The following is a 15930-nucleotide window of genomic DNA, read 5'->3' as shown; positions in this document are numbered from 1 at the left end:
CTTGCCAGGAATCTGTGGCTGAGACTGTTGAGAGTTGTTTGGATTGTGCACGGCCTATTCCTCTTTGGGCTTATAACATACACAACCAAGAACAGTACAGGCTCCTGTACTGCATCTAAGGCATTATCCCTTCTCCACCATACATCTTCATCCCAGTCACTCACACATAAATGTTCCTTCATACTCCAAGCCTCACGGCCCAGTACTGAGCAAGCAAGGCAGGTAGCTATAATCTACTGTGTTTCATATAGAAACTGTGAGTGCCATGGCCTCTGAGAAAGCTGTAACAGTTGAAAGGTTCCTAGTATAATTAAATCCAAGTTTTTATTTAACTGCAGGCCTCTTTGTGACCATATTAACCAGGCTACATTTGCTCTCCCCAACAAGACAAAGTAATCACTTCGTTCTGGAGTGAGAACAAGTTGCACTTGTGATTCACATCCTATACCAAACAAACAAGAACTGTTCTGGCCTGAAACCATGCCCCATACAGATGATATTTTCCAGTCCTACCTTCTTCCAGGTCACAGGGTTTCATTCCCACCTATTTTAAGGATGAACTTCGTGTTTTTAATCTGAATTCATCAAAACAGCCAAGGCACTACTGCCCTACAAACAGCTCTGGGCTGACGGAAAGTATTTTGAGTTTACCTTTGAGTATATTTCAGGGATCAAGAGAAGATCCAGTTCACACTGTTCCCCCTCTTGCTTTGCTAAATGTAGTTCAGCTTAGGTCCTTACAAACACCTTTCATCACAGTAGTTAATATGAAACGTTTGGCTCAGGAAGCCCCTAAACTGTTGGATTACCAAATACTACTGTTCTTCTCAAAGTGTGCAATAGGGCTATTATCAAACAGGATACCAAGCTACGTGAATTCTTGTTGAAACTTCTACAGCTTCTTCATACTGCCTTAGTTCTCATGGAGTTTTGTCAGTGGGGATAGAAAGGACAAAGATAGAAAATTTCCCTACCAAAAGCAGAGTTAAGACATTCTCTTCTAGGAAGCGCGCTGAGTACCCATGCTCAGTCTCTTTCTTCTCGCCAGCACTGCAACAGCTTCTATCAGCTCACACTCACTTTTCAGCTCCACTGACAGTATCCCCTACACACTGTTTGATCCTTTTCAATTCCTCTCATTCTCCCCTGTTTTTTTCATACATCCGTACTGATGAAACAGAGAGGGCTTTCCAGATTGGAGTAAAGGCTGTGATTCTATATACAGAGGTTCTGGTTGGAAAAAGAAAACCCACACTCAACACAGAGGAGTTTGTGTTACAGGGAAAGCCTTTGCAACTATGAAAATATCCAGGTGACATATATGTAATCAATATACATTATGGTCTCCTGTATCTTCCATAACTTTACTAATAAGAGTTCACAGTGTTTAATTAATTTAGGACTATACTGGTGAGATATGCTGTCACTGCCTGTTACCTCTTCCTATTTAATTTTAAATGTTTTCATAAGTCAAACGTATCTCAAGTGAAAGTCAGTGTTGCCAAATGAACATGGCAGTAGACACTTTCAACTTCAGTTACAAGAAGAGCATGAAGTAAGAACATTCAAGATAATACTCAGTCAGATTTTAAAGTACACTGAAGCTGCAGCAAAATAAGTTAATCCTTAAACACCAGATGAATGCAACAGCACTGCCCTTCAGATCTATAATGTTCCATCAGACACCAAAAAGTGAACCACCAAAGAACAGGAGTTGATTTTTTTTGCTATGTGATTTTGTTTTTTAAGGTTGGGGTTTTTTTTAAAAGATATATCTTCTACCCCATCACCCATCACAATTCTAGGTATGTCTGAGTACCTGCCAACAAATATACTTAGGAGACAACATCTCCTTGCTGCCAGTGGTTAATTTAATTGTTAAACCTGCACAGACTTTATTTATGATAGCATGACAAAGGGGCACTTACCTAAGCAAAGTTATAAGTACTTTATTCATCACCTCCTCTTCTCAGTACCAAACTTGAGTGGATAAACTCAGACTGCCTTAGATCCGCCCTTGAAACATCATTCTGGGCTTCTCTGGATTAAAATAGGACAAGAATTGGTCAATGTAACACACAAAGAAAAGTATAGTAAAGCTAAGGCAATAAACAGGGTTTTTTCCTACTGTAAGGGCTTTCATGTTTAAAACAAATGTCAGTTATTCTCTTATAAGCTTTATAAGAAGGATAGTTTAATTTTTTTCCAAACAATAAGATATTAAGAAAACAGTAAGGGAATTTTTGAGTCTCTCCTTTATCATTCAGCCTAGCATTTTACTCACAAAGCATTCTTTAGGTGGTTTGTCCTGCCTGAACATTTTGGAGTGGTTTCAGAAGAAAGTATTGCTGTCCCATCAAAAGTACAGGACAGAGACCAATAGCAAATTCTCCAGGGCACAGGAGTAAGTGGTAGAACTAGGAATACAAGCCCACAGCTGTGACACTAAAACTAAAGCAAGCACATAATTCTAAACACAGAGATAAAAATAATGCTCTGCTGTTGAACAATGATTCACAGGCAGAAACACATCCTAATTACTGCCCTAGAGAATTTACAATGCCAACATCTGTGACAAAATCCCCAAAAGCAACATGTTGATAGACATAACATGATTTGAGGTGTATATGTACCAAGTTTGGACTCCTACTTGCTTGGAGAAGCTGATTATTGGAATTTCAATATGGAAGGGATATATTGATCACATCATGCATTACATGATTTATGAACTTATGCAAGGAACATTCTGTCCTAGCAAGATTGGGCAGTACTGTGTAGAGCAGTGCACTCTACCTAAGCCAGATCTCTGGAGAGGAGCCTTCTCACTGCACAAATATGAGGTGTGAAAAGAAATTTAAGACAGGGAAGACAGCCAAAGCCAGTGGGTCTTCAGTCAGAACAATTTGCTATCCCATTTGCAAACCAGACAAATCACCATTCATCTTTTAATTGGAAACAATATAAAAAAAGAAAGGAGAGTTTATTTGTAGCCAATAGCTTCCTATGTTGGAGAGGAAACCTAAAGTAGTAGCTATCAGTAGAACTAACACATGAGGAAGAAACTGGTGTTTCTTTCAAATGCTTTACTTTTCTGTAATGTTGTTTTCAATTACCCAGCTCATGTATAACCCTTTCCCTAGTAGTATTCAGTATCTGGGCAGAAAATTAACGGAGAGAACATTCCCTTCTGAGTTGAAAGTCCTTGCACAGGGTTGACTGGCAGCACTCCCTGAACTTATCCTCCAGCAGGAGTAATGAGTTCTCAGAGATTTGGGACATATGTTTTCTACCAAACTGAAAAAACAGATTTAGGGCAAGACTCCAAGAATTAGAGTAGCTTCCCTTACCAGGCACAAGGCAGTATTTCAGTAAACAGAAAGAAGAGCACAAGGCGACAGCTTATAACCCAGTCTATTCCCACTCCTGGCAGTAGCTATATGATGAGCCTCTTTCATGTAGTGCTTTCACTCCAGTCAGCTCTGTATCCCATAAACTCACATAGACTCACATAGTTGTTGAATCCATATGGAACATTTTCAGAGGCAAACAGGTGGGTGAGAGAACATTAAATTATGCTACATCTTATTGCATGTTCAATTTTTTTTTCTACAAAAATACATATAGATGGTGATGCTACCTTTATTCCTTCTCACCAAACTGGGAGGCAAGCACTCTCACCTGCACTTTGATTCCTTAGCCACTCCTACTTCATTCTTTCAACAACCCCATCTCCAAATAGTTTTGGACAGGAAATAAAAATATGGGCAGATCACTACAGGTATCTGCAGGAATAGATCTTGACATGTAGAATCCAAAAAGCTCTTGTGCAAATAGTTCATAAAAAACACATTGTTCACCGCTTCTACCAGATGCATATTTTCCAGAGATTTGTCCACTCAAGTTTTAAATTCATGCCAAACAACACAGATGGTATTACTTGTCTTTAGAAATTGTTTTTTATGCTGGTTTTGGCTCAGATAGAGTTGCTCCTCACACCACCCCACCAGCAAGGAGTCTGGGGGTACACAAGGAATTGGGAGTGGACATAGCCAGGACAGCTGACCCCAATTGACCAGAGGAATATCCCACACCATATAGCATCACACTCAGCATATAAAGAGGGGGTTAGAAGAAGAAAGAGAGGGTGTTCAGAGTTGTGGTATTTGTCTTCCCAAGTGTGATGGAGCCCTGCTTTCCTGGAGATGGCTGAATACCTGCCTGCCCATGGGAAGTGGTGAATGAATTCCTTGTTTTGCTTTCCTTGCATGCCTATCTCTTTCTTTACCTGTTAAACTGTCTTTATCACAACCCACAAGTTCTCTCACTTTTCTAATTCTCTCCCTTATCCTGTTGTGGTGAGTGAGGGAGCAGCGGGGTGGTGCTTTGTTGCCAGCTGGGGTTAAGCCATGACACTTTTCCATCTCTGGTCCAATATTTTTCTTTAGTTCCAGCATCCCTCCCAAGACTTGACAAAAAAGGCCAAATGCTAGTGGGAACTGAAAACATTCAGTCTGTTTGCAGACTGAATGCATTTGTCTCACTCTCCAGCCCATCGGTCAGTTCTTAGGCTTCTTACTTGGACATACTCAGTTTCTTGATCTGGAGAAGGAAATACTATATCTACACAGAGACAAGAGGGAGAAATAATAGCAGCCATTCAGGAGAACAGTCATATAAGGCAGATTACTGACCTGAAAAAGTTCCAAGGAATACCTCTTTCCCCTGTTCACACAACAATCTTATCATTACAGTAACATAAAATAGCACTTCTGTACTCAGCCAGGTGTGCTTTGCTTGGGTTCAGCACGCTGGTCTTGATGACACTTAAACTATGAGGGGAAACACTACATGTCAGTACTATTCTGCTGGAGAAATGCTCAGGAATACTTCTCTGCTTTGCTCCCTATTTGCTTAATTACAGACTCCACCCCAAAACAGCAGCCTCTACCCATCAGGAGCCTTTCTGAGAAGCAACAAGAGGCTTTACTGACTGTAAGCCACTATACAAAGATATGTGGATCATTAACACAAGCAAGCCTCCAGCTTCACCATTCATCACTGGCTGGCTCAACACCTGCTTTCTGCAGACAGCCTTCACTGGAGAAAGTTTACAGCTGGCCCAGCTCTGGCTGAGCTTTCTCATACCCACTAACTATCTCTGCTCTCCATTTGTCAATTGTAAGTGATAATTTCTATTCAATCAGATACATATTATAAGAATATAAACAAATGCCTCTGCCTGTATCATGGCTGCGATCACTTCCCTTTATAGCCATCATTTATTACAGGCGGACAGGTGGCCGTTCGGTGGAATGCCGAAGAGGCTATCTTCTGGACAATCACCAGAAAACACAAGTGCATTTACATTCGTCCCAAGCAGACAGGCAAAAGAGGCATGTGATTTCTGAAAAAACTTAGCTATGCTCCAAAATTTCTTCCTTTCCCAGCCATGCAAGTCGCAGGAACAAGTCTGAGTGTAACACAGCCAGCCCATCAATGAACACCAGATTTCAAATTTAAATGTATTTAAGATTTTTGAAAATAGGGAAGGGGTTTAGGGAAGCTTTGCCTCCAGTTGCTTCATTTATGTAATAAAGGATACATGCTTTTTCTGAATATTGACAATTTTACTTCACAAATGTATATAAAACATTGAGATGCAGCAGCTTTGTTTCTCAAATGGAGTTTGAAAGAAGGCTTATTATCTACTACTTCTAGGCACATGTACTCTTCCATTTCAAAAAGACCTTGGAATTCATATATTGGAATCATTTCACCTTGTTTTAAAATACTGTCACCTCTAAAACAAATATACGCCAAGTTACTTCACAACTCAGGCAGCTACAGTCAGGACAGAAAGTTAACAGTATTGCACTAACAGCACTTAAAGAACATGCAATATATTAACACATTTGTCATATTCTAGAACAACAATGTTAACATTAGCTCTTGTATTAACAAAAAAGGACCTCAGCCTTAAACTTCTTCTGAAACACTGCAATTTCAGAAGCACAGCAGAATTAGAGATCATTGCAGGATATTCAGACTTGCATATTCACAGGTTGATCAAGTCTCTACAACCAATTCTGAGAGCAGCATCTGTGTTCCTTATGCAGGCCCTGATACTTGTCAACATGTTAGAATGTAGAAAACTGGGCTTTTGCACAGAGTGCTGCAAGGACAGAGCAAGGAATGTTGAAGCGGAAGAGTTGCTGTAGGACCTTGTCATAGGTTTTAGGATTCCTAACTATCCATCATTCTCAAGATTAGACTGTACATTGATTGTTATAGCAAAATGTGCTATAACAAGCACATTGCCAAGTACATACAAGCAGACTAAAGGTCCATCACATCAAATATCCTCTCTCACCAACAGCTAGTGCCACGTGCTTGGGAAAGAGTCCACCTACTCTTTTATCACCTAGTCCTTTGAGGAGTTGATAAATCTGCCCTGGGGTGCATTAGGAAAAGCATCACCAGCTTTCCTCAAGAGAGGGGATTGTCCCACTCTGCTCTGCACTGGTGCGGCCTCACCTCGAGTATTGTGTGCAGTTTTGGGCACCACGATATAAGAAAGACATTAAGCTATTAGAAACCATCCAAAGGAGGGCAAAGAAGATGGTGAAGGGTATGGAGGGGAAGCCTTATAAGGAGTAGCTGAAGTCACTTGGTTTGTTCATCCTAGAGAAGAGGAGACTGAGGAGAGATCTCATTGTAGTCTTCAGCATCCTCATGAGGGGAAGTGGAGGAGCAGGTACTAATCTCTTCACTCTCGTGACCATTGACAGGATTTGAGGAAACATCATGAAGCTGAGTCAGGGGAGGTCTAGGTTTGATACCAGGAAAAATTTTTTCACTCAGAGGGTGGCTGAGCGTGGAACAGCCTGCCCAGGGAAGTGGTCACAGCACCAAGCCTGTCTGAGTCCAAGAAGCATCTGGACAATGCTCTCAGGCACTTTGTGTGACTCTTGGATTTTCTGTGCAGGGCCAGGAGTTGGACTTGATGATCCTTGTGGATCCCTTCAAACTCAGCATATTCTATGATTCTACAAAAACCACTCAATTTATCAGTCATCAATGAACTTGAATACTTAATATCATTTTCTTGGTCATATTCTTGGTCAGCCACAACATCCAGTAAGAATAAATTCCATTGCTAAATTCAGCTTGACACTTGAGAGTGTTTCCTTCTTCTGATCTTCATATAGCACCCAGTCAAACCTAGAGACTTATTCACTAGGTTGTACAACTTTGAAGGTCTCACTGTTGACCACCAATTTCCCATCATGCACATACATCTCTCCAGTGCTGTCCTCCCAATAGGTGCATATGAGAGTTCCTTTGTTACTGCCCAGCGTAGCAAAGTTATTAGTCAGTGATTCACCAGTCTATTAGCGATATAGTCATTTTAGGACACAAAGACAGGCATCAGACTTGAGATGTCAATGCCCAGTGGCTTTGTCTGCAGACCTGAGAAAAAGCCTTTACCGCCTTTTACCTTTCCTTTCCTTCCTTCAAGTTAGACATTATAGTTTCTAAGGATCAGAATCTGAAAATACACTGTAAACGCCTGAAAAGCATTTTATGAACATGAATAAAGGTAATCATAAATATATTAAACATAACTCCCAAATTTCCACACTGTGTCCTGTGAAAGTCATTCTGAGAAGAGCTGGGTACAGCTGTAAGACATTCACTTGGAAAGAGAGAGGAAATACAGCAAACACCTTTTTTACTTCAGCATATGACCTAGAGATGGAATCAGGTTGTCTTAGAGCAGAGTTTCACACAAGCAGATGACATGTGACTTTCAGCATCACAGACACCTATGATGGCACTATAATAGTATTTCTGCGTTAACAACATAGTTGTTCTCTGCATTTTGGGATGATCCCGTAAAACAAGTTTCTATGATAATCATGAACAGGTGCCATCTGTGATCATGTCACTCAGCTGAGAATCACTGCTGTCAGCATGCTCAGCAGAGCCTACTGCACATCAATACTCATTGCTAAAGGGACATTTTAAGAAACAGGAGAGGCAGAAAGTACACAGTCTGTTCCCAGTCTCCTGAGCCACAGAACAAGCTCTAGCCTTGGTGCAAATATAGTATGCACCTTAATGTGCTGCTGAAGATACATTTTCATAGGGTTATGCTATTGGTGTCCATCCAGTTTCATCCACCAGCCAACCTGAGATATGCTAATCGGTACTTAATTTCAGGACATAAATAATAATGTCAGTCAGTATCATCTATCACACTGGGGAAAAAACTCGCTTGGTGCTACACCCACCTCATAGCCAGTAGAGATATTTGCTTTCACCTAAAACCTGTACAGACCACTGGGATCATCAGCTCTTCTGGTAATTCTGTCCGCACGTCACCTCACATTTAGTTCTGCCACACCAGTTTTCTGTCACACATAACACTCCAAAACAAAGCAAGCTAAGCAGAGCCATGTACCATCTCTCCTAAATTCTCCTTGGACAGCTCCAAATAATGAGGCTCCAGCTCTGAAGGCAGGTAGGCAGCAGGGGCACTGTAGAGAGAGTTGCACATGGAGCCCAGAGGTAAGCAAATAGCTAAGCCAGTACTGCCTGTTGTGTACAGTGCATGGAAGGATCTCTGAACAGGGACACACTAAAACTAGATTGATTTAATAGTGCTGGGGAAGCCTTTGGCAATAAAGACATGCTCCATTGGTTGATTGTCCACTGGCTTTTCAATAAAGCACTTGCCCACACTGCCTTGGTCCCAGTTCAAATTTTGATTTTGCACGTAGGAAACAGACCCCTCTTTTGGGGGCAGTGACAACAGGGAATACACAGCTGTAATTAACCTAGCTACTGAAAGGAACCTAACTGTAACTAACCCAAACCTATAACTGAACAGAAACTAGTCCTGGTAGTTGGTAAACTGTGTGGACTCCACCAATGTCTCTGTCTCTCTGGGATTTCTGTCACAAGCAGCAATGAAGCATTTTCTCCCCTCCTCCCTTGTTCCCACAAGACGGTTTTCAAAGCCACTGGACTATGTGCATGACTATATGCTGTCCGTCTGCACAGCCCTCCCCAGCCCAGAGAATGGGGAAGAGAGGGATTCAGGAAAGGCAGGACTGTATGCAAGAAAAGAAAGTCCCTACCGAAACAACCCAGCCCAAATGCTCACAGATCAGGCAGGCTTACAACATCATCTCGGGGAGGTCACTGTTTTGGTTGATTGGTTCAGTGTCAAATTCCCTCATTACCCATGCAAGCTGAGTTTTCTGTGCACTACCTGTGATACATGTGTTTCTATCATAGTATTTTCAGCACAGGATGAAGCAGTCTAGCTCTGCCTGAGAACGGCTTTGTCAAAAGACAGCAAATGGTAGAAGCCACCCATTCCAGCTGAGAACCCCATTTTGTATAGCTATTTGGCTTTGTTTCCAAGGGGTTTTTATCTGTCCCTTTCCACATTTTTTACTCACTGATCTTTCAAAACACAATAAGAATTCATGTACTATGACAATTAATATTTTACATACTGACAACTGAAAGTTCTTGTAAGCCTTCCTCCAAATTAATTACCTTTGACATATTTACAATTTTGGGGAATGTTTCTGCTTCCTGCGGAAACATCATATTTTTCATTTGAAAAAAAAGATCTGCCACAGTGCTCTGTAGTGGTGGTCTAAGTCCCCCCAAAGCTTCTCAGTGGAGCAGTGCATCAAAAGAGACATAATCCACCAAAATAGACCAGCCTAATGAGAAGAATAGAAAAAAAACCACATGAGCTGTCATTTCTAGGAAGAAGAATTTAGCAGTTCAATTCTACACAACGAGTTAAACTGTATTTCATTTGGCATGACAAATAAACTTTTCTGCCACACTTCTATGGTCTTCTCTAAAGATTTACCTTCAGATGAAACAGCCTGTTTTTCCAAACAACTCAGTCTGCTACCTAGCTCTGAAATTCTTCTATTTCTGCAGTAGTCTGTAACAGGAGTGACCAGAGCTGAGCACAACACTCCTAGGCTACCATTTAACCATTTTTGTGTTATCTATAGTCTATAAATTTTTTACTCTGTTCTTAAATATTGGTTGGTGAAAAGTTAGGCTCTCTGCATTTCTAGTTGACAAACTGCTACTTAAAGTTTTTAAAGCATAAAATAAAATACAAACAGAATTCCAAGATTGTTTGTTGGTTTTCTTGTTTTGGGGCTTTTTTTTTGTCTGAAGTGATATTTGCAATGCAGAAAATTTGGAGGTGCAACGCCCAGATCTGTAAAACATAGAGTCTGTAAAACTGCAGAGCAAAAGTGGGGAAAGATTCAGCTCTCCCCATAAAAAATAAGCCTCTCATAGGATAGCCCAAGAACTGAAGATCAATAAAGACAAACTCTGACAGTAATCTGGTACACAGTTTGACATCACATTGCAGGTTCATCCACAAGTCCACAAAATCTCCCTTATTTGCAGGCATTTTCCCCTCTAGAGAAAATATATTGGATAAGAATGAGAATTGGATGAGAACAAACTTCACCCATTTTTTCACATATCTAAATACAACGTGTTTCACCTTGAGCAGGCCACCTGGATTATATAGAAGTTAATTAAAACAATCCCTCATTTTTTGCTGTTTAAAACTTAAGACTTAGTAAAGGAGGGGTAAGACAGGACTTTTTATTACTCTTAGATGGTGCTAAGAGGACCCATAAATACATCTCTTCTTCCTGTGATCCCATTCATCTTGCTGCCTTTCCTACTTCTCTTTGCCAACAATCAGATCCCAGTAAACAACCTCAAGTGAAATTTGCAACTGTCAGATAAACATTAAAAATGCTTCTCTTGTCCTTTCCCATTGATAGTCCCATTAATATTGTAATACAACAAAAAGTTATGAAAATCAACGCATGCTGGGTTTGGAAGTGAATTATGCAGACAACAGCTGTGAAATATATACACTTGAATATGCATAGACAAAGAGATACAGTGCGCCCACAAAGAAGCATATATACACTTACATGTAATATTTTATGATACAGGACTTGGTTCTAACCTCGTGCTACTGTACACTGTGCAGCAACTCCATTGACTTTCATCTGGTGTAAATTCAACACAAGTAAAATCAGAATTAAACTACCACGGCTTTTTTATGAAAAATATCCTCTCTACATAATTTTTCAGTGCTGTTATTTTTTTTATCTTTGTTTTTAGACAGAGTCCAGTATCACAATCTGCTTTTCCCTATTTAGTACTTTCTTGAAGTATGCAAATCTCCTGTATGTCTACTGCTAATTTAAAAAATAATAAAAATCTGTACCTCAGACTTAAGTGATGAAGTGTGAAAAGAAATCATAACCTTTAAAGCCAAGTTTTTTATTCAAACTTGCCCTTTAGACATGTATTAATTCAAACAGTATCCACTAGAAATCCAAAAAAGGAGCAGTCCAGTCCTCCCAATTCCACAATGAAAATACTGTATCTATTGTTCTCTATCCATCTGAACCTTCACTGCTCTACTCTGCATTGGGGTGGCCTCACCTTGAATTGTGTGCAGTTTTGGTCTCTGCAATATAAGAAAGATATGAGGTTATTAGAGAGTGTCCAAAGGAGGGCAATGAAGAAGGTGAAGGGCCTGGAGGGGAAGTCATATGAGGAGCAGCTGAGGTCACTTGGTCTGTTCAGCCTGGAGAAGAAGAGACTGAGGGGAGACCTCATTGCAGTCTACAACAAGGAGGGGCAGGCACTGATCTCTTCTCTGTGGTGACCAGTGACAGAGCCTGAGGGAATGGCCTGAAGTTCTGTCAGGGGAGGTTTAGCTTAGATATTAGAAAAATGTTTTTCACCCAGAGGGTGGTTGGGCACTGGAACAGACTTCTCAGGGAAGTGGTCACAGCACCAAGCCTGTCTGAGTTAAAGAAGTGTTTGGATGACACTCTCGGGTACACAGTGTGACTCTTGGGGATGTTCCTGTACAGGGCCAGGAGTTAGACTTGATGATCCTTGTGGATCCCTTCCAGCTTGGCATATTCTGTGATATCATTGATTATTTTTGATTACTGTTCAAAATAATCCCCTAAATGCCTTAAAACATCATGAAGTACTATTGAAATTTATATATACATATATATATATATATATGTATATGTATATATGTATATACATGTATTGAATTTTCCTGTCATGGTTTTACATTTTCTGAGCTCTTATTATCCTACTGTTTCAAGCTTTTCTGAAGAGATAAAAGCTTTGCATGCTTTTAATAAAATAAGAATTCTTCAAGGGAAAGCAGGATTTCAGAGACTGGAGTTTTGGAAATACTCCCAGGTAGAGAGACATCTGTGATGAGTAGGTAACCACGAAGAGGGATTCCACAGAGACAAAGTCTGCCTGAGAGGCTTTCCCTGCTTGGACAAGACCTTAGCTTTCTGAGTAAAAACATGCTGCCAGTTGTATTGTTGTAATTCCCAATTTAGTGAAATATCGCTGGGTCATTTCATAATGTCAGGTTGCATTTAGACGCTTCCAGTCATCTATTTCTGAAGTCCCTTAATGTTACATTCCCAGAATTCCCTCTTTTCTGCATTTTGTACTTTTAAAATACAAGTCTTACATGCTTATACTTCTATATGCAAGCCAAAAGATACTAAATTGGGAATACCAACTGGATCTTTCAAGCTCATGGCTCTCCACTGTTCAGGTAACCTGTCATTTTGCACAGAAATCATTCGCTGACTTGTGCTTATGTTAAGCAAAGATGAAACAAAATAACAACAAAAAGAATGTTAATTTTATAGTGTTTTCTGACATCATAGAAACAGATTTTCAACATTCCCAAGTTGCCAACAATCTTGAATGTGGTATATTTTTACCTATTTTGAAACATCACTGATAAAGCAAAATTGATTTTTGATGTTTTCATCAAAGTCACAAAAAAAGTCAATTAGTCTTTAGTCTATTAGATTTCACCTGCTCTAGTGCCTTTTGAACTGAAATTTTTTTCATTCATCCACTCTGATATACTGATTATGGAAAAATTCCTCTTTAGACTTCTGTAATTTTAATGAGAGATCACCAAAAAAATAATCAACTTCCGGAATATATATTATAATTTCCTCTGAGTGGTGGTCAAGTTAGGTATAAGCACTCCAGATGGATGAAATTAAAAATTCACATGAGACTGTCTATGTTGCAAACTGTGGTTTAAAGTAGCTGAGAGCAAGGGACTGTCCCACAGATATAAAATCTGGATACTTAAGAGGTACTGTGTGCCCTTCCACTTACAACATATTCTACCAATTTAACACAAATACAATGACAATAGTTGGTCACACTTACAGAATATTTCCCCAAATACCTCACAGAAAATATTCACTATGTTCTTGGTGCTTTGCATTGTAATTTATTGCCATATAATCTTTGGGCTCATAGTGCACTACACTTGAAACTAGGTCATGGTCTTACAAACTTTACTGGCTATCTTTCACAAGTCACTGTGAGTACTACATTTCGACAGCATCATTTACTGGAAGAATGTATTCAAGGATGTCAGCTTTCCTGAAATTAAATATTTTTGAGTTTGTTCACAAAACAACTTTCTTGTTCTGATTGGCTTTGATTTAGATTTGTGACAATTTATATGAAGTCTTTACTCATTTTCATTAATTTAGGGTTTGCATAACAGTTTTTCTTCCCGTGTGGTTACCTTTCTAAATTATGTATGCCCTGTTACCACTGTCACAAAAATATTATTATTGGAATGTTACCATTGTCACAGATATGTTCTTTTCTGGTAAGAAGAAAGGGTTACTACCTACTCTGGCGTCTTGCACAGGTATCCCACACTTCACTACCAACTAGATTCAGCTCAAAAATTACTTTCTCTTCAAATGTTCACTGAAGCAGGTCAGTTGAAGTGTCATGGAGCATAGGATGAAAGATCTTTCCACTGACTTGCCCTCATGCTGTCATTTGCACACGGACAGTAGGGCTATAAGGAATTCCCCTCCTCAAATGGGATTCTGTGCCTAGATAGCATTAGTGCAAATAGAAAAGAGACAAATTAAGAGCAGCCTGATGCTGGGCATGCCCAGGAGTAATAACCATGAGACTGTCATGTAAGGACTTGGATAAGCAAAGGGTTCCCCATGCCTTTGTGGAGATGGAAATGCAGCCCACAGCACCAACAGAAAGTTCAGTCTGAATTGACACTCTGCAGTTTGTGTTTTCTTGAGCCTCAGGGAAACAAGTATGACAGACTAGAGACAGAATGTAGGTCAGAGCTGGAATCCTTCTTCCACTTATAAAAGCATCATCAGAGAGCATCATCAATGAAACTAAGCACTAAAGTGATCCATGTATTAACTTCCTGCCCTCCAGGGTCAGCATTTCTTAAACCATACAGGACATTGCATTCTCTCTACAGTCTCCAACCATTTAGCAATGGATGGCAAAGTAAGCTAAAGCTCTAATGGGATGAAGTGTCATAGAGAGATTTTTATTTAAAGAACTAGAGAAAAGAAAAGAAAATGGATATTTTAACTTTTATCTTGGAGTTAGTTAATATTCACACTTAACTGCTGAACTGGCTAAATTCTTTTCTTTTCTTAAGGACCTTTATAAATTTCATCATTAATAAAATCAGACATTCAATTAGCAGGGAATTTCTGATTGCTAACTGAGATTTCCCCCCCAACAGTTTCTCTTTTTCACTCTTTCTAGTCTCTCTTTTTATTTTCTCCTCCTACCCCTGTTGCCCCCCCTTCCCTGAAAAACCAGGGGAAAGTGAAAACTGACTCCATTAACCTCTGTCATTACCTAAATCCATCTCTTAATTAATATGAGTTAATATGATTAATCAAAATAATGAGACAAACCTATTAAATTAGGGTGTTTAAATTACAAATGGAAGTGGTAAAGGCAAAGGGGCTGATAACGAATAGCTATAGTCAGAGATGGGGCTAGGTCTTGAATTGATATGTGACAAACAGCAGAGAGAATCAAGAATGAGGGGAAATCAGCAAAATCCATGTGAGAAAAATATTCTACATGCACGAAGAATGATGTTGTTCAAATGCTCAGTAGCATTTCAGGGGCTCAGGTGTGTTTAAGTAATATTTTAATCCCTTTCATGGTGGAACATAGATAGGAATATAGACAACAATACAATATCTTTCAGCTTGCAGTTAGTTTACATAGGGTTTGATGGTACAGATTTTGCCCAGTTAGAGGTTCCCACTAACAGTTTGCTGGCAGGTCTGAAGCATTTGCTAGTCACTGTCCCAGGGAGACAAAGCTGGACAGATTATACCTTTCCATACTGGAGACACATGGCCTAAGCAAAAGCCTGCAGTCACAATACTCTGTCTCTAGTACTGACTTTCTTTGTGACTCCAGGCAAGCACCATGAATTCCTCTGTCTTGCTTGGCTGGTTTGGAGACACCTTTCCTAAATTTACTATCATATTTTCTCTAAACTAGAATCTTGAAATCTGGCAAGATCTGCCACTGCAGTCCTCTGAGTGCTGAAGAGAAGTAACACCAACAGTGACCTTTCTCCAGGAACTCACCAGCAATTGGCATTTGTCACTGGATTTCTATCACTCAGATACCTGTTTACACTACAGTCCTGAAATCTGTTTAACTCCCTTGTTATAGGCCACCAATTAAAAGTAAAAATAATGTCTCTGTCATAGGTCACTGTAACAACAAAAGTGATATTCATTTTGGGAGGTGATTATGTGGAGTGGGAAGTCTTCCCTGCAGAAATCTATTAGCAGTTTCTATATCAGTCAAAACCATCAGCAAAGGAAATAAATGTAGCACAGGACTAGTGCAGATAGAAAATTGCACTACAAACTACTGCCTAAACAGTTAGACATCAAACAGGAAGAGGTGATGCTGTAAATAAATATTTTCAGGCACAAAAAACCCCTAAAATTTAAA

At 39.7% G+C, this 15930-nt stretch overlaps 1 long non-coding RNA gene across 1 annotated transcript in view; it reads right to left on the bottom strand.

The window, feature by feature from the left end:
* LOC127479441 (uncharacterized) overlaps positions 1–15930 on the bottom strand; it is a 122993-nt gene that overhangs the window by 66697 nt on the left and 40366 nt on the right. Inside the window, exon 5 of the long non-coding RNA XR_007907563.1 lies at positions 1929–2040. This is a non-coding gene — a long non-coding RNA (uncharacterized LOC127479441). The remainder of the gene's footprint in view (positions 1–1928; positions 2041–15930) is intronic.

Source organism: Manacus candei, unplaced genomic scaffold (genome assembly GCF_025592945.1).
Source record: "Manacus candei isolate 608988 ecotype Guabito, Panama unplaced genomic scaffold, ASM2559294v1 h1tg000067l, whole genome shotgun sequence".
Classification (NCBI taxonomy): Eukaryota; Metazoa; Chordata; class Aves; order Passeriformes; family Pipridae; genus Manacus; species Manacus candei.
Note: the sequence above shows the minus strand (reverse complement) of the source record. Positions and strands in the feature narration are given on the sequence as shown.